General features: G+C 39.4%; 1 protein-coding gene across 2 annotated transcripts in view; it reads right to left on the bottom strand.

The window, feature by feature from the left end:
- Positions 1-22,741, bottom strand: part of ZNF280D (zinc finger protein 280D) — a 291,340-nt gene that overhangs the window by 173,425 nt on the left and 95,174 nt on the right. The gene's annotated exons all lie outside the window — the stretch shown is intronic.

The following is a 22,741-nucleotide window of genomic DNA, read 5'->3' as shown; positions in this document are numbered from 1 at the left end:
TACAAGAAATTAACAAGATACTTGGCTAAAACCAACTGGTGACCCTTCAGGTACTTTCTTTGATTTATTTGATTCCAACCAGTTTGTTTCATGGGGACCCTAGCTAAGGAGTATACTTCAGTCTCTTTGTATTATTCTCCTAATAGTTATCATTGTAGTCTCCCTGGTGCACTATATTCTCTCAAAGTTCTTAAATGCATGTTCACAGCCATCAGCAGTACATCAGATGGTCTCACTGCACTTGGAGAAACAGAAACGAGATGAACACCTAAAATAATTCTTCCACATATCTGATATCATAACATGAGTTTCACAATGAGACAACAGCTGCTTAACTTTGATGGTGCTTGAGAGTGGTGCTAATACTAAATTTATGGTCCATCTCTCATGTATAAGAGGATAACCAAAAGGGGGAAATTGTTTAATTAGTTAAACATGGAGGCCATTGGACTGAAGTGGCTCTAATGCCATGGCAGCCTCTGTAAGCAAACCAAAATCTTAGCCTGTAAATGCCTCAGGGCTACAAAATCAAAACACTAAGGGCAGCCAATCACAAACAGCCAACTAGGCTTTAAGCTAAGCCAATCAATAATTTCCTTTACTTTCCTTCTGCTTTTTCTCTATAAAAAGTCCTTTCCTGAGCTCCTGACAGTGGAGCATTCCTAACCACTTCCAGTTTGGTGCTGCCCAATTTCATTTGATTTTCCCTCAAATAAACTTTTAAAATTAAAAAAAAAAAAAAGCAAGCCCGGAGGGGAGGAGGAGCCCCATACTGAGGGGGGTGAGCTGAGGGGAATGAGGCAATTATGCATGTCCATATTCAGAAATAATCACAATTCTTAATTTCATTTAATGTCTATACCTGCTTTTAATACAAGGACCAATATACACATGCTGAATTAATTTCCTGTTGCTGCGATAACAAAGTATCACAACTTAGTGGTTTAAAACAACACAGATTTCTTATCTTACAGTTCAGTAGGTCAGAAGTCTGATATAGGTCTCAACGTGCTAAAATAAAAGTATTGGCAGGGCTATGTTCCTTTCTGGAGGCCCAGAAAAGAATCTAGTTCCTTGCATTCTTCATTTTCTAGAGGATAACTTCATTCCTTAACCCATAACCCCTTCCCTCATCCTCAAAACCAGTAATATCAATTTCCCTGACCATTCTACCATCATCACATGCTTTCTCTCTGACCACAGCTGAGAAATGTTCTCCAATTTTAAGGACTCATGATTAGACTGGGCCCACCTTAATAATCCAGGGTAGTTCCCCATCTCAAGGTTTGTAGCCTAGTCACATCTGCAAAGTCCCCACATCACGTGTTCAAGCCAGCATCATCTCTTACCTGTATCTCACCTGGATTATTATTATATAAATATATTATATTATAACTGGTCTCCATTGTTCTACTCTTTCCCACTATAGATAATTATCCTCACAGCAAGATAAAAAGTTTTGTTTTGCACATTTTAAGTTTGATATTCTTGTTATACAGTCAAGAGGATTTCAAATAGTTTTCTGGTATATATATGAATCTTCAATTCTGGAGTTCAGAATTGGAGTTTTGATTGGAGATATGAATTTAGGACACATCACTGTATACATGGCATTTAAAATCACAGGGCTGGAAGAGATCACCAAAGGAGTAGAGCTACAAAAGAGGCTGAGAACTGAGTCCTAGGGTATTTTAACAAGGAAAAAAAATCATCAAAGACTAGTAGTCTATCAATGAAAGTGAAGAAAACTAGGAGCTTGTGGCTTTCTGGAAGAAAGTATTTTAGGAAGAATCAAGTAATCCTCTATGTCAAATGCTGTTGAGAAGTTGAACAGTATGAAAACTGAATATGAGTATTGTCAATGGATTTGGCAAGATGGAAGTAGTGATTTCAACAAGAGCAGTTTCAGAGAAGTAGGTACAAAAGCCTGATTGCGGTGTGTGGCAGCTTTGGAAATGTGTCACTTAGATCTCTGGCTGCAGGGAGCATAGTTGACTGACAGCCCCAGCTGCAGTCCCTGTAAATCCATCACTGGATTTGTGCTCAAACCAAGCTTTCTGCTGGCAACCCCTAGCCAGTGACTGAACCTGGAGAGGTGTTAGTGCAGGTCCATTCCTGTGAGAGACAGGATTCTTCTAATAGGTAACTTTAGTTTAAGGACTTCCCATTAGCCTCACCAAAACTTTCTTAGAATTGAGCTGCAGTCTGAGGTTCTTCCTAATCCTCCTTCCATCCCCTCTCCTTTCTGATGTAGGCATCAGACCTATATAATTGTCTAACGGCTCTTCCCAACTACTTCTGCTCTCTCCCTTTATCGTTCACAGACATTTCTCCCAATAAATCTCTTACTGATCTGATCCCATTTGGGTATCTGATTCCATTTGGGTATCTACTTGTCAGAGTACTTTAACAGAGAGTAGGTTAAATAAAAAATAGGAGGAAACAAACACTATAAAGAGGAGCAGAAAAATTACACCTGGTGAGGGAACATGAGGTCTAGGTCTGCTGTTGTTGTGATGTTGTGTAGATATGAGCTATTACATGTTTGCATGTTGCCCAGAATTATCCCATAGAGAAGGAAAAACTAATGATGTAGGAGACAGAAGATAATTCTAGAAACAAAGTGCTTAAGTAGACAAACAGGTTCGGGATCCAGTACACAAAGAGAGAGGTCACCAGCTCCAGCATCTTTTCCTCTGTATCTCCCTGTTGGGTTATACCCCACAGGCCTACAAGACTTGTGGCTGTCCAGCCTCAAGACCAAATAAAGAGCCTGGAGACAATGACAGAGACATCAATGGTTTTTTGGATAAGGGGATCTTACACACCCAAGAAAAAGGTCCTGGAGTGATACCCCACTGTGTACAACAGACAGCACCCAGGACGTGGCAACAGTCTTCACAAGTTGGGGGAGAAGGAGGCAACAATTTATAGGGGGAATTGATATTAGGTTGGCTCATCAGTTACCAGGGAAACCAGCAGCTGGGCCGGAGGCAAGCATGTAGGCAGTTACTGATTAAGCCCTATGATTAAGAGGATTGGATAATCATGTGAGTGAAGCAGGGACTGGTCAAGCAGGGGATGTACAGAGAGTAAGAGAATAGCCATTTTAAATGGCCTGACCAGTCACTCCCCCATAGTTCATCCAGCTCTTCAAAGCCAGAAATACACCTTCCAGGCTAGAAGTAGTTTGTAATGTTCTTTAACACACATTATCTCATTTGATCCTCACAACTATACATAAATTGGCAGGCATTAGCATCATATGTATAAAAGGTAAGAAAACTAAAATTCAAAGAGCTTCAGTGAATTTCCAGGGTTTCTATGATTGGGAAAGAATAGACCTGAGAGTTAAAACTTTGTCTTCTGATTCCAAGTCTAGTATTCATTTTATTACTACACCCTGCTGCCTCTAAGAAAACACAAGAGGTTGGATGGAGGCTATAAAGAACAGGGTGGGCAGGGGATAATTATACCAGAGTTGAAGGTCAGTGTAGGGGAGAATTGGAGCTCATATTCAGGAGCCCAGACCTACTGAGTAAACACATCCATCAGCAAATGTGAAATAGAATGGGAGTCCTTCTGACTGACAGATCATTCTGAAGATACAAGCCAGCCAATACAAAATCCAAGTGTGTAGCAACAAGACAGATGCTGAGATACTGCAGACCAGAACAAGAAGGCTCAAAGCTGAGAGCAGGAAGGAATAGTTGGGAGAATTTCTGACGCCCTAGAGCAGTGCTTCAGGCATTTTTATAGGGTGCCACACTTAGGCCGTAGATTGGAAGGGAATCATTAAGGATTCTGAGTTAGCAGGGATGTAGGCGTGTTAGAATTCAAAGATAACTGAATTCAAAGTTTTCTGTCATGGGAGACCATATGGATGCGCTCAAGAATACTAAGAGAGAAGCGGGGGGATTGAGGGAAGGTTGTGATAGAGGCAGATGACTAATTCCTCCTGATATCCTGATGATGTTTGGGATGGGGGAAGATTCCTCTCTGATCTGAGGGGAAATATTTGATTAGTTTAATGAAGAGGTAAAACTGGTATCATGTCTTTAAGTCCTTAGTCATGGGAAGGATGGAAAAGAGGAGGCTTAAGTAGGCCCTGGGTATCAGGAAGGAACAGGTCTTTTATTTTTTCCTGAATTCCTTGATCACAGTGGTGAATAATACAACTTTCCTGACTTGTTAAAACTTTAGAATGCTTAATTTTCATGTTCTTGTCCAAAACATCATCTTTTTTTGCAAAAATTATATCTGCTTTTTCCATTATGGGGACAGAAATAACAATAGTTCCCACTTCACATTACACAGCCTTCCTGTACATAAAACCCAGTCAATTCTACCAACCCATCTCTCCCTATCTTTCTTCCCCCTCCTCCTCTTTTCCTCTCCTCCTCTCATTCCCTTCCTCTGCCTCTGTCTCTGTCTCTCTCCTATAAGCATGCTCTAGAATGTAAGTTTTGACCTTATAGTTTTTTTCATAAACTCTATCTTCTTCCTTATGAAGGGAGGATCAGTCATTAAGGATGAATAGTGGAGAAAGAGAGTCAAGAAATCTCAAGATCCACCATAAAAGACCAAAACCACAATGAGAGTTATAGACAGGAAACAACTGAGAGGAAGCTGAGTAATGCAACCTAGAAGTCCATACCTTTGGCTGGAGTTCCATTGGCACTCCATCTTTCAAAACCCTGGGATGCATGATGGATGACTAAGAGAGAAGAAGTAAATGGAATATATGTGCAAATAAGTATCCTTTAGTTCAGATTGTTCACTGACCATTTAAATATTTTCCCTCTTCCAGATCTGGTCTCTGATCCTCAAATATAATTGAAGTCCTCCTACTCTTAAACAGAAATAAATCTTCTCATCATATAGGCAATCCCTACATTTTACACTCTATATTTTGCTACTGCATTCATCTTAGGCTTTTTATACTATAGATTTTTATGCAGTTTACACCCATTGTCTTAATTTGTTCAATACTGAATTAATCATTTTCCATTCAGCCCTCCTGTGCTCTGGACTAAGTGCCCTCATAGATTATGAACTACACAAGGGAAGAGTATTATTTCTCTCTGTGATCTGTCACAGGGGAGGAGCCCCCAAAAATGTTGCATAGATACGTGGATGAGTGGATGAATGGCTGGATTACTCTCCCCTTATCCTCCATTCTCCACCTATTAATGCCTTACCTCAAATGCTTCCTCTTTCACAAAACCCCTCTTGAGTTTATCCTCCAGATATTTGCCCTCATTTATTTGAATCCTTAAAGACTTTGTCTCATTTATCTTTATATCTCCTGTTGTACCTAATACAGAATTTAGATGAGCAATAAATATTTTTGAATGTAACTTAATCTAGAGTAATTTGATTCTCATAATACCCTTGCAAGATAGGTAGAACTGGTATTATTGACCTCATTTTATGGACTAAGAAACTGAGGTTTAGAGAAATTAATGATGATCACCTAACTGGCCCAAGAGCTGGCCATGAGGAGAGCACAGAGTGGGAGAGGAGAACCAGCGTCTACCAGCATCATTTCCTGGCTCAGTATGCTTAAGCAGATCTGCTTTCAAACAGCCTTTAAAAGGAACGTGCTGGGTCATAAAAACAAAAAACTTCTGCATGTAGGAAGAGGATAAGGTCTTTAACGATATTCTCCTGCTTTGATCTTTCCTTTAGTGGGGCATATGTCATATTTTCCTTTTAACCAGCATACATCCATCACCATACACCATCTTACCCAGATGTCTTATGTGTCTAGAATCTGTTCTTATGCTTTAATGTCACCATTCCCACCTAGTCAAGGCCCCCTCTGTAGTGGGGAGTATACAATTGCTGTAGTTCTTTAATTGCCCCTTTCACCATATGGATCCCTCCACCTTCCAGTTAATTTTCCACATCAATGCTAATAAACCTTTCAAAACTGTCATCGTTTACATACCTGCCAACACCACCCCACAATATTTTTTAATGGCTGTCCTCTGGTTTCAGAATAGGATCAAATTCTTCAGCCTGAAATTCTATCTGCTCACAGCCTCATCACCAACCTCATTTCCAACCTTTCCTTGTACTATTCCTCAAAGGAGCCTTGCGTTCTTTAAGCTCAGTGTTCTCTCCCCTCTTAGTCAATTCTGCTATTTAAAAATGTCTTCTCCTTTCTTTACCTTTCATCTAAATGCTACACTATCTTCAAAGCACAGCTCAAAGGCTACCTTCGCTCTGAAGTTTTACCATATACATCATCCTTTGGTAATCACTCTTCCCTTGAATTCCCTTTAGCACTATTCATATGCTACCTGACTATCTTTTAAGGTACATATACTCACTGACCCCAAATAAATCTTTAATCATCCCAAACTGAAGCTGTATAGCCATTAAACAGTAACTAACTCCCCACTCCCCCCAGCCACTGTTTTAAAAAATCTCCTCTTGTGATTATACTGTGCACTATGATTGAGAAACTCTGATTTACAGGTTAGTCCATCCATCCTCAGCTCTAGCCCCATGTTACCACTGAGGCTTAGAAATCATTGTTGACTGCACTGTGCCACAGGTGGTGGCATTCTGTGGTATCTTGTTAGCAAGCTTTCCTAAATTTTTCATTGGGGCAGTTGACTGTGTACATGGCTCCTTTCTGTTCAAGTTTCTGGTGTTACCCAGATCTGTGTGACTCTTAGAGTTCACAGCACTAAGGGACTCAAGCTCTGTTTTCCAGCTCACTCTCTGAGTCTTCTCCCCTGTTTCTCAGGGTTTGGTCCCCAACCTGTTTAGGTTTGCTTTTTCCAAAAAAAATTCGGGAATGTCCTGGATTTGCATCTTCATAATCACCCTCTCCAGTACATTCCTGCCTGAAGAGGAGGATGAAGCTTTTTCTTTGTGGTCGTCATTCTACATCATTCATTGCCCACAAGGTGTCAAGTGACCATTATGTTAAAGAAACGTGTATGAACCCGGGCATTTTAGAAGGCACTAATTATTGATAGCGGGAAAAGGTGATGAACAAATCTTAAGCTTTCTATTTCAGGATAATGAACTGATTCTTAACTTTTTTAGCTGCTAAAATATCTAGAATGCATGATTTATTCATTGCTCTTCTATCATAACATAGAATTTGATGAGAATGAGGAGAAATAGAGAGGGGTTAAATAGACTTATTTAAAATTTTGAAGTTATAATGTTGAAGTTGTAAGCCTACTTTCACTCATGTTTGAAATTAAGGCAACAACATATGTCAAGGAAGAGTAAAGAACAAAAAGTAAGGTGCAATTATTTAGACTTTTTATCATTCACTTACCTACTGAGCACCTGCTACCATACTAGATACAGAGAGAAGTTCAAAAATGAAAATGCATGGTCCTGAGGACCTTCAAGATGGCGAAGGAGTAAGACGTGGAGATCACCTTCCTCCCCACAAATACATCAGAAATACATCTACATGTGGAACAACTCCTACAGAACACCTACTGAACGCTGGCAGAAGACCTCAGACTACCCAAAAGGCAAAAAACTCCCCACGTACCTGGGTAGGGCAAAAGAAAAAAGGAAAAACAGAGACAAAAGAATAGGGACAGGACCTGCACATCAGGGAGGGAGCTGTGAAATAGGAAAAGTTTCCACACATTAGGAAGCCCCTTCACTGGTGGAGATGGGGATAGGCGGGGAGGGGTGGGGGAGACAGCTTCAGAGCCACCGAGGAGAGCGCAGCAACAGGCGTGCAGAGGGCAAAGCGAAGAGATTTCCGCACAGAGGATCGGTGCCGACCAGCACTCACCAGCCCGAGAGGCTTGTCTGCTCACTCGCCGGGGCCGGCGGGGGCTGGGAGCTGAGGCTCGAGCTTTGGAGGTCAGATGCCAGGGAGAGGACTGGGGTTGGCTGCATGAACACAGCCTGAAGGGGGCTAGTGCACCACAGCTAGCCAGGAGGGAGTCCTGGGAAAAGTTTGGACCTGCCTAAGAGGCAAGAGACCATCGTTTCGGGGTGCATGAGGAGAGGGGATTCAGAGCACTGCCTAAACGAGCTCCAGAGACAGGCGTGAGCGCAGCTATCAGCACGGACATCAGAGACAGGCACGAGACGCTAACACTGCTGCCGCCACCACCAAGAAGCCTGTGGGCGAGCACAGGTCACTCTCCACACCCCTCTTCCGGGGAGCCTGTGCAGCCCGCCACTGCCAGGGTCCCGGGATCCAGGGACAACTTCCACGGGAGAACACACGGCACACCTAAGGCTGGTGCAACGTCATGCCGGCCTCTGCCGCCACAGGCTCACCCCGCATTCCATATCCCTCCCTCCCCTCAGCCTCAGTGAGTCAGCGCCCCCGAATCAGCTGCTCCTTTAACCCCCTCCTGTCTGGGTGAAGAACAAACACCAGAGGGCGACCTACATGCACAGGCGGGGCCAAATCCAAAGCTGAACCCCAGGAGCTGTGCGAACAAAGAGAAAGAGAAATCTCTCCCAGTAGCCTCAGGAGCAGCGGATTAAATCTCCACAATCAACCTGACGTACCCTGCATCTGTGGAACGCAGTGAATTGACAATGAATCATCCCAACACTCTTGCGGTGGACTTTCAGAGCAACTGTAGACTTGGGGTTTGCTGCCTGCATCTAATTTGATTCCAGTTTTATGTTTATCTTAGTTTAGTATTTAGAGCTTATTATCATTGGTAGATTTGTCTATTGATTTGGTTGCTCGCTTCCCTTTTTTTAATATATATATATTTTTCCTTTTACTCTTTTTGTGAGTGTGTATGTGTATGCTTCTTTGTGTGATTTAGTCTGCATAGGTTTGCTTTTACCATTTGCCCTAGTGTTCTGTCTGTCTGGTTTTTTTACTAAAGATTTTAGGGCTTGTTATCATTGGTGGATTTGTTTATGGGTTCGGTTGCTCACTTCTTTTATTTTTTAAATTACTTTAAAATTTTTTTACTTTAATATTTTTTTTAATTTTTAATTTGAATAAGTTTATTTTTTTCTTTCTTTCTTTCTTTTTTTCTTTTCTCCCTTTTCTTCTCAGCCATGCAGCTGACACGGTCTTGGTGCTCTGGCTGGGTGTCAGGCCTGAGCCTCTGAGGTGGCAGAGCCAAGTTCAGGACATTGGTCCACCAGAGACCTCCCAGCCCCTCATAATATCAATCAGTGACACCTCTCCCAGAGATGTCCATCTCAACGCTAAGACCCAGCTCCACTCAACAACCAGCAAGATGCAGTGCTGGACACCCCATGCCAAACAACTAGCAAGACAGGTACACAAACCCACCCATTAACAGAGAGGCTGAATAAAATCATAATAAGTTCACAGACACCCCAAAACACACTACCAGACACGGCCCTGCCCACCAGAAAGACAAGATCCAGCTTAATCCACCAGAACACAGGCACCACTCCCCTCCACCAGGAAGCCTACACAACCCATTGAACCAACCTTACCCACTGGAGGCAGACACCAAAAACAACGGGAACTATGAACCTGCAGCCTGTGAAAAGGAGACCCCAAACGCAGTAAGATAAGCAAAATGAGAAGACAGAGAAATACACAGCAGATGAAGGAGCAAGACAAAAACCCATCAGACCAAACAAATGAAGAGGAAATAGGCAGTCTACCTGAAAAAGAATTCAGAGTAATGATAGTAGAAATGATCCAAAATCTTGGAAATAGAATGGAGAAAATACAAGAAACTTTTCACAAGGACCAAGAAGAAGAAAAGAGCAAACAAACAATGATGAACAACACAGTAAATGAAATTAAGAATTCTCTAGAAGGGCTCAATAGCAGAATAACTGAGGCAGAAGAATGGATAAGCGACCTGGAAGATAAAATAGTGGAAATAACTTCTGCAGAGCAGAATAAAGAAAAAAGAATGAAAAGAATTGAGGACAGTCTCAGAGACCTCTCGGACAACATTAAATGACCAAGATTCGAATTAAAGGTGTCCCAGAAGAAGAAGAGAAAGAGAAAGGGACTGAGAAAATATTTGAAGATATTATAGTTGAAAACTTCCCTAATATGGGAAAGGAAATAGTCAATCAATTCCAGGAAGTGCAGAGAGTCCCATACAGGATAAATCCAAGGAGAAACACGCCAAGACACATATTAATCAAACTATAAAAAATTAAATACAAACATAAAATATTGAAAGCAGCGAGGGAAAAGCAACAACTAACATACAAGGGAATCCCCATAAGGTTAACAGCTGATCTTTCAGCAGAAACTCTGCAAGCCAAAAGAGTGTGGCAGGACATACTTAAAGCAATGAAAGGGAAAAACCTACAACCAAGGGAAAAACCTACAACCAAGATTACTCTACCCAGCAAAGATCTCATTCAGATTTTTTTTTTCATTCAGATTTGATGGAGAAATTCAAACCTTTACAGACAAGCAAAAGTTAAGAGAATTCAACACCACCAAACCAGCTTTACAAAAATGCTAAAGGAACTTCTCTAAGCAGGAAACACAAGAGAAGGAAAAGACCTACAGTAACAAACCCAAAACAATTAAGAAAATGGTAATAGGAACATATATACCGATAATTACCTTAAATGTAAATAGATTTACAATCTATCTACAATCAAAAGACATAGACTGGCTGAATGGATACAGAAACAAGACCCATATATACGCTGTCTATAAGAGACCCACTTCAGACCTAGGGACACATACAGACTTAAAGTGAGGGGATGGAAAAAGATATTCCATGCAAATGGAAATCAAAAGATAGCTGGAGTAGCAATACTCATATCAGATGAAATAGACTTTAAAATAAAGACTATTACAAGAGACAAGGAAGGACACTACATAATGATCAAGGGATCAATCCAAGAAGAAGATATAACAATTGTAAATATTTATGCACCCAACATATGAGCACCTCAATATATAAGACAAATGTTAACAGCCATAAAAGGAGAAATCAACAGTAACATAATCATAGTAGGGGACTTTAACACCCCACTTTCAGCAATGGGCAGATGATCCAAAATGAAAATAAATAAAGAGGAAAAAGAATAAAATAATGCCATTTGCAGCAACATGGATGGACTGGGAGATTTTCGTATGAAGTGTAATAACCGACTCCCTCTTGAGAGAGCACTGGAATCACAACTAACGGCTGAACAATCATCGACAGGAAGACACTAGAACTCACCAAAAAAGATACCCCACATCCAAAGACAAAGGAGAAACCACAAAGAGATGGTAGGAGGGGCGTAATCACAATAAAAGCAAATCCCATAACTGCTGGGTGGGTGACTCACAAACTGAAGAACACTTATACCACAGAAGTCCACACACTGGAGTGAGGGTTCTGAGCCCCATGTCAGGCTTCCCAATCTGGGGGTCTGGCAATGGGAGGAGAAATTCCTAGAGAATCAGGCTTTGAAGGCTAGTGGGATTTGACTGCAGCACTTTGACAGGACTGGGGGAAACAGACACTCCACTCTTGGAGGGCACTCACAAAGTAGTGTGTGCATTGGGACCCAGGGGAAGGAGCAGTGACCCCGTAGGAGACTGAACCAGACCTACCTGCTAGTGTTGGAGGGTCTCCTCCAGAGGCGGGGTGTGGCTGTGTCTCACCATGAGGACAGGACACTGGCAGCAGAAGTTCTGGGAAGTACTCCTTGGCGTGAGCCCTCCCAGAGTCTGCCATTAGCCCCACCAAAGAGCTGGGTAGGCTCCAGTGTTGGGTCACATCAGGCAAAACAACCAACAGGGAGGGAACCCAGCCTCACCCATCAGCAAACAAGCAGATTAAAGTTTTACTGAGCTCTGCCCACCAGAGCAACACCCAGCTCTACCCACCACCAGTCCCTCTCATCAGGAAACTTGCACAAGCCTCTTAGACAGCCTCATCCACCAGAGGGCAGACAGCAGAAGCAAGAAGAACTACAATCCTGCAGCCTGTGGAACAAAAACCACATTCACAGAAAGATAGACAAAATGAAAAGGCAGAGGGCTATGTAACAGATGAAGGAACAAGATAAAATCCCAGAAAAACAACTAAATGAAGTGGAGATAGGCAACTTCCCAGAAAAAGAATTCAGAATAATGATAGTGAAGATGATCCAGGACCTCGGAAAAAGAATGGAGGAAAAGATCAAGAAGATGCAAGAAATGTTTAACAAAGACCTAGAAGAATTAAAGAACAAACAAACAGAGATGAACAATACAATAACTGAAAGGAAAAATACACTAGAAAAATCAATAGCAGAATAACTGAGGCAGAAGAATGGATAAGTGACCTGGAAGACAGAACGATGGAATTCACTGCTGTGGAACAGAGTAAAGAAAAAAGAATGAAAAGAAATGAAGAGCCTAAGAGACCTCTGGGACATTAAATGCAAGAACATTTGCATTACAGGGGTCCCAGAAGGAGAAGAGAGAGAAAAAGGACCCGAGAAAATATCTGAAGAGATTATACTTGAAAATTTCCCTAACATGGGAAAGGAAATAGCCACCCAACTCCAGGAAGCGCAAAGAGTCCCATACAGGATAAACCCAAGAAGAAACATGCTGAGACACATAGTAATCTAATTGGCAAAAATTAAAGACAAAGAAAAATTATTGAAAGCAACAAGGGAAAAACGACAAATAACACACAAGGGAACTCCCATAAGGTTAACAGATGATTTCTCACCAGAAACTCTACAAGCCAGAAGGGAGTGGCATGACATATTTAAAGTGATGAAAGGGAAGGACCTACAACCAAGATTACTCTACCCAGCATGGATCTCATTCAGATTCGACAGAGAAATCAAAAGATTTACAGACAATCAAAAGGTAAGAGAATTCAGCACCACCAAACCAGCTCTACAACAAATGCTAAAGGAAATTCTCTAAGGGGGGAACACAAGAGAAGAAAAGGACGTACAAAAAGAAACACAAAACAATTAAGAAAATGGTAATAGGAACATATATATCGATAATTACCTTAAATGTAAATAGATTTACAATCTATTTACAATCAAAAGGCATAGACTGGCTGAATGGATACAGAAACAAGACCCATATATACGCTGTCTATAAGAGACCCACTTCAGACCTAGGGACACATACAGACTTAAAGTGAGGGGATGGAAAAAGATATTCCATGCAAATGGAAATCAAAAGATAGCTGGAGTAGCAATACTCATATCAGATGAAATAGACTTTAAATAAAGACTATTACAAGAGACAAGGAAGGACACTACATAATGATCAAGGGATCAATCCAATAAGAAGATATATCAATTATAAATATATATGCACACATATAGGAGCACCTCAATACATAAGGCAACTGCTAACACCTGTAAAAGAGGAAATCGACAGTAACACAATAACAGTGTGGGACTTTAACACGTCACTTACACCAATGGACAGATTATCCAAACAGAAAATTAATAAGGAAACACAAGCTTTCAATGACACAATAGACCAGATAGATTTAATTGATATTTATAGGACATTCCATCCAAAAATAGCATATTACACTTTCTTCTCGAGTGCACATGGAACATTTTCCAGGATAGATCACGTCTTTGGTCACAATCAAGCCTCAGTAAATTTAGGAAAATTGAAATCATATCAAGCATCTTTTCTGACCATAACGCTATTAGATTAGAAATCAATTACAGGGAAAAAAACATAAAAAACACAAACACATGGAGGCTAAACAATATGTTACTAAATAACCAAGAGATCACTGAAGACATCAAAGAGAAAATCAGAAAATACCTAGAGACAAAAGACAATGAAAACACGACGATCCAAAACCTATGGGATGCAGCAAAAGCAGTTCTAAGACGGAAGTTTATAGCAATACAATCCTACATCAAGAAACAGCAAACATCTCAAATAAACAATCTAACCTTACACCTAATGGAACTAGAGAAAGAAGAACAAACAAAACCCAAAGCTAGTAGAAGAAAAGAAATCATAAAGATCAGAGCAGAAATAAATGAAATAGAAACAAAGAAGACAACAGCAAAGATCAATAAAACGAAAAGCTGGTTCTTTGAGAAGATAAACAATATTGATAAACCATTAGCCAGACTCATCAAGAAAAAGAGGGAGAGGACTCAAATCAATAAAATTAGAAATGAAAAAGAAGTTACAACAGGCACCACAGAAATACAAAGCATCCTAAGAGACTACTACAAGCAACTCTATGCCAATAAAATGGAAAACCTGGAAGAAATGGACAAATTCTTAGAAAGCTATCACCTTCCAAGACTGAACCACGAAGAAAGAGAAAATATGAACAGACCAATCACAAGTAATGAAATTGAAACTGTGATTCAAAATCTTCCAACAAACAAAAGTCCAGGACCAGGTGGCTTCACAGGTGAATTCTATCAAACATTTAGAGAAGAGCTAACACCCATCCTTCTCAAACTCTTCCCAAAAACTGCAGAGGAAGGAACACTCCCAAACTCATTCTATGAGGCCACCATCACCCTGATACCAAAACGAGACAAAGATACTACAAAAAAAGAAAATTACGGACCAATATCACTGATTAACATAGATGCAAAAATTCTCAACAAAACACTAGGAAACAGGATCCAACAAAACATTAAAAGGATCATACACCATGATCAAGTGGGATTTATCCCAGGGATGCAAGGATTCTTCAATATAAGTAAATCAATCAATGTGATATACCATATTAACAAATTGAAGAAGAAAAACCACATGATCATCTCAATAGATGCAAAAAAGCTTTGACAAAATTCAACACTATGATAAAAACTCTCCAGAAAATGTGCATACAGGGAACCTACCTCAACATAATAAAGGCCATATATGACAAACTCACAGCAAACATCATTCTCAATGGTGAAAAACTGAAAGCATTTCCTCTAAGATCAGGAACAAGACAAGGATGTCCACTCTCACCACTATTATTCAACATAGTTTTGGAGGTCCTAGCCACAGCAATCACAGAAGAAAAAGAAATAAAAGGAATGCTAATTGGAAAAGAAGAAGTAAAACTGTCACTGTTTGCAGATGACATGATACTATACATAGAGAATCCTAAACATGCCACCAGAAAGCTACTAATTAATGAATTAGTTAATTAATGAATTGGGTAAAGTTTCAGGATACAAAATTAATGCACAGAAATCTCTTGCATTCCTTTACACTAATGATGAAAAATCTGCAAGAGAAATTAAGGAAACACTCCCATTTACCACTGCAACAAAAAGAGTAAAATACCTAGGAATAAACCTACCTAAGGAGACAAAAGAACTGTATGCAGAAAACTATAAGACACTGATGAAAGAAATTAAAGATGATACAAACAGATGAAGAGATATACCATGTTCTTGGATTGGAAGAATCAATATTGTGAAAATGACTATACTACCCAAAGCAATCTACAGATTCAATGCAATCCCTATCAAATTACCAATGGCATTTTTTACAGAACTAGAACAAAAAATCTTAAAATTTTTATGGAGACACAAAAACCCCGAATAGCCAAAGCGGTCTTGAGAGAAAAAACGGAGCTGGAGGAATCAGGCTCCCTGACTTCAGACTATACTACAAAGCTACAGCATTCAAGACAGTATGGTACTGGCACAAAAACAGAAATACAGATCAATGGAACAGGAGAGAAAGCCCATAGATAAACCCCCTCTCATATGGTTACCTTATCTTCGATGAAGGAGGCAAGGATACACAATGGAGAAAAGACAGCTACATGTAAAAGAATGAAATTAGAACACTCCATAACACCATACACAAAAATAAACTGAAAATGGATTAGAGAACTAAATGTAAGGCCAGACACTATAAATCTCTTAGAGGAAAATATAGGAAGAACACTCTTTGACAAAAATCACAGCAAGATCCTTTTTGATCTGCCTCCTAGAGAAAGGGAAATAAAAACAAAAATAAACAAATGGAACCTAATGAAACTTCAAAGCTTTTGCACAGCAAAGGAAACCATAAACAAGATGAAAAGACAACCCTCAGAATGGGAGAAAATATTTGCAAAGGAAGTAACTGACAAAGGATTAATCTCCAAAATAGACAAACTCATGCAGCTCAATATCAAAAAAAACAAACAACCCAATCCAAAAATGGGCAGGAGACCTAAATAGACATTTCTCCAAAGAAAATATACAGATCGCCAACAAACACATGAAAGGATGATCAACATCACTAATCATTAGAGAAATGCAAATCAAAACTACAATGAAGTATCACCTCACACCGGTCAGAATGGCCATCATCAAAAAGTCTACAAACAATAAATGCTGGAGAGGGTGTGAAGAAAAGGGAACCCTCTTGCACTGTTGGTGGGAATGTAAATTGTTATAGCCACTATGGAGAACAGTATGGAGGTTCCTTAAAAACTAAAAATAGAACTACCATATGACCCAGCAATCCCACTACTGGGCATATACCCCGAGAAAACCATAATTCAAAAAGAGTCATGCACCACAATGTTCACTGCAGCTCTATTTACAACAGCCAGGACATGGATGCAAACTAAATGTCCATCAACTGATGAATGGATAAAGAAGATGTGGGGCTTCCCTGGTGGCGCAGTGGTTGAGAGTCCACCTGCCAATGCAGGGGACACGGGTTCGTGCCCCGGTCCGGGAAGATCCCACATGCCGCGGAGCGGCTGGGACCGTAAGCCATGGCCGCTGAGCCTGCGCATCTGGAGCCTGTGCTCCACAACGGGAGAGGCCACAATAGTGAGATGCCCGCGTACCACAAAAATAAATAAATAAATAAAGAAGATGTGGCACATATATACAATGGAATATTACTCTGCCATAAAAAGAAACAAATTGGAGTTATCTGTAGTGAGGTGGATGGACCTAGAGATTGTCATACAGAGCGAAGTAAGTCAGAAAGAGAAAAACAAATACCGTGTGCTTACACAGATATATGGAATCTAAAAAAAAAAAAAACAGGTTCTGAAGAACCTAGGTGCAGAATAGGAATAAAGATGCAGATGTAGAGAATGGACTTGAAGTCATGGGGAGGGTGAAGTGTAAGCTGCGATGAAGTGAGATAGTGGCATGGACATATATACACTGCCAAATGTATAACAGATAGCTAGTGGGGAGCAGCAGCATAGCACAGGGAGATCAGCTCGGTGCTTTGTGACCACCTAGAGGGGTGGGATAGGGAGGGTGGGAGGGAGTGAGGCGCAAGAGGGAAGAGATATGGGGATATATGTATATGTATAGCTGATTCACTTTGTTATAAAGCAGAAACTAACATACCATTGTAAAGCAATTATACTCCCATAAAGATGTTTAAAAAAAGGAAAAGATAAGAAAATGCATGGTCCTACCCTCTAGGAGCTTACAATATAGTACTGGAAAGACAAAATAAACAGTTTACAAAGTAAAATTATTAGCAAAAATAAAGAGTGATATGCATAGGGTATAGTGAGAGTAAAGAGAAAAAGAAAGATCCATTCCAATTGTGTAAAATCAGGAAAAACTTGATGGCAGAAATAAAATTTGAGCAACGTTTCTGATGGCAGGTACAATTTTAGTATGTCAATGTAGAAATATCTGTCCAGTTTTCTGCAATAGTATTAACAGAAGGATAGAGTCTGGTTGGAACACAGTTTCCTCAGTGGAATAGCTAGAGAGAAGCACAGATTAGGGGCTTTTCTTACTAGACTATGGGGAACCATTAATCTTTCTGTCCAGATGAGTGTCATAATTAGAGTTGTGTTTCAGGTACATGAATTTGACCACAATGTGTTGGTTGAACTGGAATAGGGAAGATTATAGGCAGGCATAAAGCAATATTAGATTGCCTTCTAAAGTTTACATTCTCACTCTTACATAAGTGGCAGCTTGATAGAGTGGAAAAAGCACTGGATTTTAAGTCAGAAGGCATTCTCTGACTATGTCTCTTACTAGCTGTGACTTTGGCATGTTAGTTAATATCTGTATCCTCAGTTTCTTTTCCTGATAAGTGGAATTAATGCCTTTTAGAATTGCTTTGAGATACGCCTCAGAACACAATGCCTTGTACAAAGTAAGTGTTCAATGAATGGTTGGTTTTCCTCCTTTTCTACCGAATTCATATTTGAAAGGTGTTTATTTCTATGACTGTCTTTTAATACAGCTTGAGTTAGTGAACACCCACATAGTTCATTTCAGTATTTTAGATGATGCCAAAGTCTGTGACACAGAAGGCAAGATTACATGACATTTACACTTGGGAGAATACGTTTACAATCAGGAAATGAACAGGTCTTTGGGTTCTCCAGACAGTCTGAGTTTGTTCAACATTCATTTAACAAATATTTATTGAGCCCCTACGTGGGTCTGTGACTGTGCAAGAAGATAACAAAAGTAGATACAACTTAGTCCTGCTCTGCAGAAGTTCCAAGTCAAATATCAGAGATATATCAATACACAGATAATTTACGAGTTTATGATAAGTGCTAGGAGAACTTTATGCAAAGTGTTACGGGAGCACAAAAGCATGTGTAACTAGCTGAGTTTGCGGTGGTCATGGAAAGCTTCACAAGGAAGTAATCTTTTTTGATAAGTTGGAGTGTTCATCTGCTACACAGGTGAAGAAAGACCATAACTGGCAGGGGAAATAGTGTGTAAAAATATGAAGAAGGGAGGGATTGCATTTGATTACCTTTAACTGAAAACAAAAATAACAGAGGTTTAAACAAAGTTGGGCTTTATTTTTCGTATATACGAGGAAACCTAGAGGTTCAAGGATGTCAGGTCCTAGGTCTTTGAGATTCTTTTGGTCTATATTCCAAAAGAAGCTGAGAAATAAATGTTTTCCTTTATTTATTTATTTGACCTTTTTTAAGTTGGGCACAAAATTACCCCCAACAAAATCAAAATTCTGTTAAAAAGCAAGAAAGTGGAGATGATATTTGGTGTAGGCAACTAACAGTTCTAGCATTTTTAGGGGATTGCAAATAGTCAGTGTGGCAGGATGATGGAATTTCAGAGAGTGAGAGTTGAGACTGGAGAGACAAGCAGATGAGGCAAGGGAAGATCTAAAAGTTTATTTGTGCAATTTTTTCATGAGAAGTCCAAGGTTCCATTGATGGGATATCAGGAAGATTTGCTTAGTTACAGCCACAGCAATAGGAATGAAAAGTTCTTCATTCCCATCACATTTTGGCCAATTGATCAGAAACCTCCCAAGTCCTTGAAATGTAGCCAAGGGCAGGGTTCCCGCAGGAAATACTGGTTGTTTTGTATAGGCTGCAATGACCTGTTTTTAATCTCATGCCTTGTTAAATGATAAAAGTCACCACAGCCAACAATATTTCTTTTTTCTTTTGTCCCTCTATTCCTTTCTTCTTTTTGCCTTGAATTTACACCAGTGTGTGGCCCAGTGACTTCATTTCTTCTTCTTAATGAGTTTTCAGCAAGATTCCAAACCCGTGACTGAAAGCCAGGCATGTTATTTCTAGGTTCCAAAGTTTCTGAGACTTAATTTTTTTTTAATATTTTTCAAGTTTCCATTGTTCTGTCACATCGTTGCAACTCCTCTTCCTCTTCCTCTGAAGCTTTCCACAGTTCTCTGTAAGAAACTCCTTTAGCACACTCCCCTTCTCCCTCCTGACTTCTTCCCTTCCTGCACACTCTTATCCTCTCTTGCAGAAGGAAAGGTCAGGGAAGCGTTTAGTTACCTGTAGAGTTAAGTGCTTTCTAGTTCCTGGCTAAATCCCTCCTACCACCAAATTAAACCTATATCCAGCCTATATCCAAACCTATATCCAACATAATGTTTTTGATGATTCTTTTTTTCATCTCAAAAGCAATACCTTTTTCTTATAAAATACTTGAAAAATACAGACCAACCAGAAAAGAAATGGGACTCATCCATAATCCCACCATCCAAAAATACCCACTATTAACACTTTGGTATATGCTCTTTCCTTTTAATCGTTCTGTTATGCAAATAGATTGTGTACATTTTTTGATGATATCATTCTGTATATATTGCCTTGTAACCTGCTTTTAGTTAAAAATGCACCATAATTGCTTTCTTTTTCAGTGATTCTTAAAATTTTGAATTTAATATTAGTTAAATTACATACATATGCGTGCATATGTATAGATATGTATACATATACATTATAGTTTGAAAATCAAACACTATGACATAATGAAAAAGAGTAGCAGGTCCCTGCTGCACTCTGCCCCATCCTCCATGTTCATCCCTCAGGGTCAGACACTTGCAACTGTCTTAATTATTTCTCTTTGAATAGATCTCTGTATTTCTAAATAATAATAATCATAACCTTTATGATTATTTCTGGGTTTTAAATTTCAGACACTGAAAATGTCTACTATAATGGAAGACAAGGACTTAGAACTCATAAACTCTTCCCTGAATGCACATAGGTATTTCCTCTCCTCTTGGAGTTATATAACAGTTTGTACTAAATCATCCTTTAGTGTTTACATTAAAATGACATCAATACTGTGAATGTACTTAATGCCACTAACTGTACACTTCACATGGTTAAAATTGTACATTTTATGTTACATATATTTTATCACAAGTTTAAAAAAAATAGCTGCACAAAATAAATGATATCAACATTGTTCAGTTAGTCATTTAATACACTCTGCTCCATTTCTAGTATAACTTTTATTTTTCCTAGAGTCGGTAATTGTCTTATGGATGTTTTCCCCTTATTTGCTCAGTTTTTATGGAACTGATCCCAAACTTTCCAACAGAACTATAAAGCCTAAATCAGTACAGCTAAATACATCAGTTCCTTTTGTATGTGTGTGATAACATGCCTTTTGGAATCCTCCATAATCCTGCTCCTATCTGAACTGGAAACAACCTTTGGGATTTCCCTGGTGATGCAGTGGATAGGACTCCACACTCCCAGTGCAGGGGGTCCAGGTTCGATCCCCAGTCAGGGAACTAGATCCCACATGCATGCTGCAACTAAGAGTTCACATGCCACAACTAAGGAACACTGGAGCAGCAACTAAGGAGCCTACATGCTGCAGCTAAGAAGCCAGCGAGCTGCAGATAAGGAGCTCACCTGCCGCGACTAAGACCCGGTGCGACCAAATAAATAAATATATAAACATCAAAAAAAAAAAAAGAAACCATCTTTGTTTCCGTCTCTTGTTTCCTGAACCCCAACACTTTTTTCTTGCTTTATTGCCTTATTGATGAAGCATATACTTGGGTAACTTCCGGGAAAACTCTATATGGAAGGTAAATTTTTTGTGCTCATGAATGGCTGAAAATGTCTATTATAAACTACCCTCACTTGATTGGTAGTTTGGCCAAGTATAGAACTTTACGTTGCAAATAATTTTCACTCAGAATTTTGCAGGCCTTACTCCACAGTTTTTTAGTTTCCAGGACTGCTGTTGATATATCTGCCATTCTGATTAACTGAAAAATTTCCATGTTATCTGGTTTGTTTGTGTGGTTTTTTTTCTCTTTAAGATTCTCACTTCATGCCTGGGGATTTGAAATTCCACAGTGGAATGCCTTGGTATGGATCACTTTTCATTCAGTGTCTGGGTCACTTATGTTCTTTATGTTCTTTCAGTTTGGAAATTTGTTTCCTTTTGTTCTGAGAAATTTTGTTTTTCTGTGATCACTTCTGTCCTCCACTTTTGTTTTTGTTTTTTCTTTTTGGAGCTTAAATTGCTCAGATATTGGCTCTTTTGGATTGATAATTTTATCTTGTCTTTTCTTTCCTCTTTTCCATGTCTTATTGTTTCCTGGGAGATTTCCTCAACTTTACCTTCTAACTCTTCTATTGAATTTTTCCATGACCATTATCCATGAAAGTTTCATTTTATTTCATTCCTTTCCTTCCTTCCTTCCTTCCTTTTTTTATAAAAGAAAAAATTCTTTTGTGTATCACGGAAGCTAAAACTATTAATGACTTAAAAAAATTTTTTTTTCTTCTCCAGTTACTGTTTCTGTGTTTTTTTTTTTTTTTCTAGTTCCTTTGTTTGTTTTGGTCTCTTTGTTGGAAGCATTCCTCAATTGTCTAGTAATCTTTTCTGTTCATATTGAAAGAATCACTAAAAAACGGATTTAATTAGAAGCTCTGTGTGCCTAAGTGAAGCTTGCTGACTGATGAGTTCTCTGCTGTAGAAGGAATAGGACCCCAAATCTAATTGCAAGTACTTTCTCTTAGACTGATTAATTTTGCTAGAGGAGAGTCCTCCGTTCTCTTATTTAGGGATGTAGGCCTGACCACCAGTCTAGAATGTAGCCTTACACATACTTACATATAGACTTTTTTTTCACAAATGAGATCATATCACACATGTTTTCTGAAATTTGTTTTTCATCTAACATTATTATCTAAGACATCTTCCCATGACTGTGTGCATAGGAATACACAGGAATATAAAATGGATACCTAGAATTTCAGAGTATATATGACCCTTAATTTACTTAAACAGTTTCTAATTGATAAGCATTTGAGTATTTTTTTCCCTATAACAACACTGCAATTGTAGCTGTATCTTTCTGTACTTGTGCAAGAATATTTGTATAATAAATTTCTAGAAGTCGAATGGTTGGGTCAAAGAGTGTGCATATTTAAAATTTTTACCAATGCTTTCAAAATTACTCTCCAAGAAAGTTGTACCAATTCACACTACCACCAGTGGTGTGTAAGAGTGCCTGCTTATGGGCTTCCCTGGTGGCGCAGTGGTTGAGAATCTGCCTGCTAACGCAGGGGACACAAGTTCGAGCACTGGTCTGGGAGGATCCCACATGCCGCGGAGA

This window comes from Globicephala melas, chromosome 2 (genome assembly GCF_963455315.2).
Source record: "Globicephala melas chromosome 2, mGloMel1.2, whole genome shotgun sequence".
NCBI classification, from domain to species: Eukaryota; Metazoa; Chordata; class Mammalia; order Artiodactyla; family Delphinidae; genus Globicephala; species Globicephala melas.
Note: the sequence above shows the minus strand (reverse complement) of the source record. Positions and strands in the feature narration are given on the sequence as shown.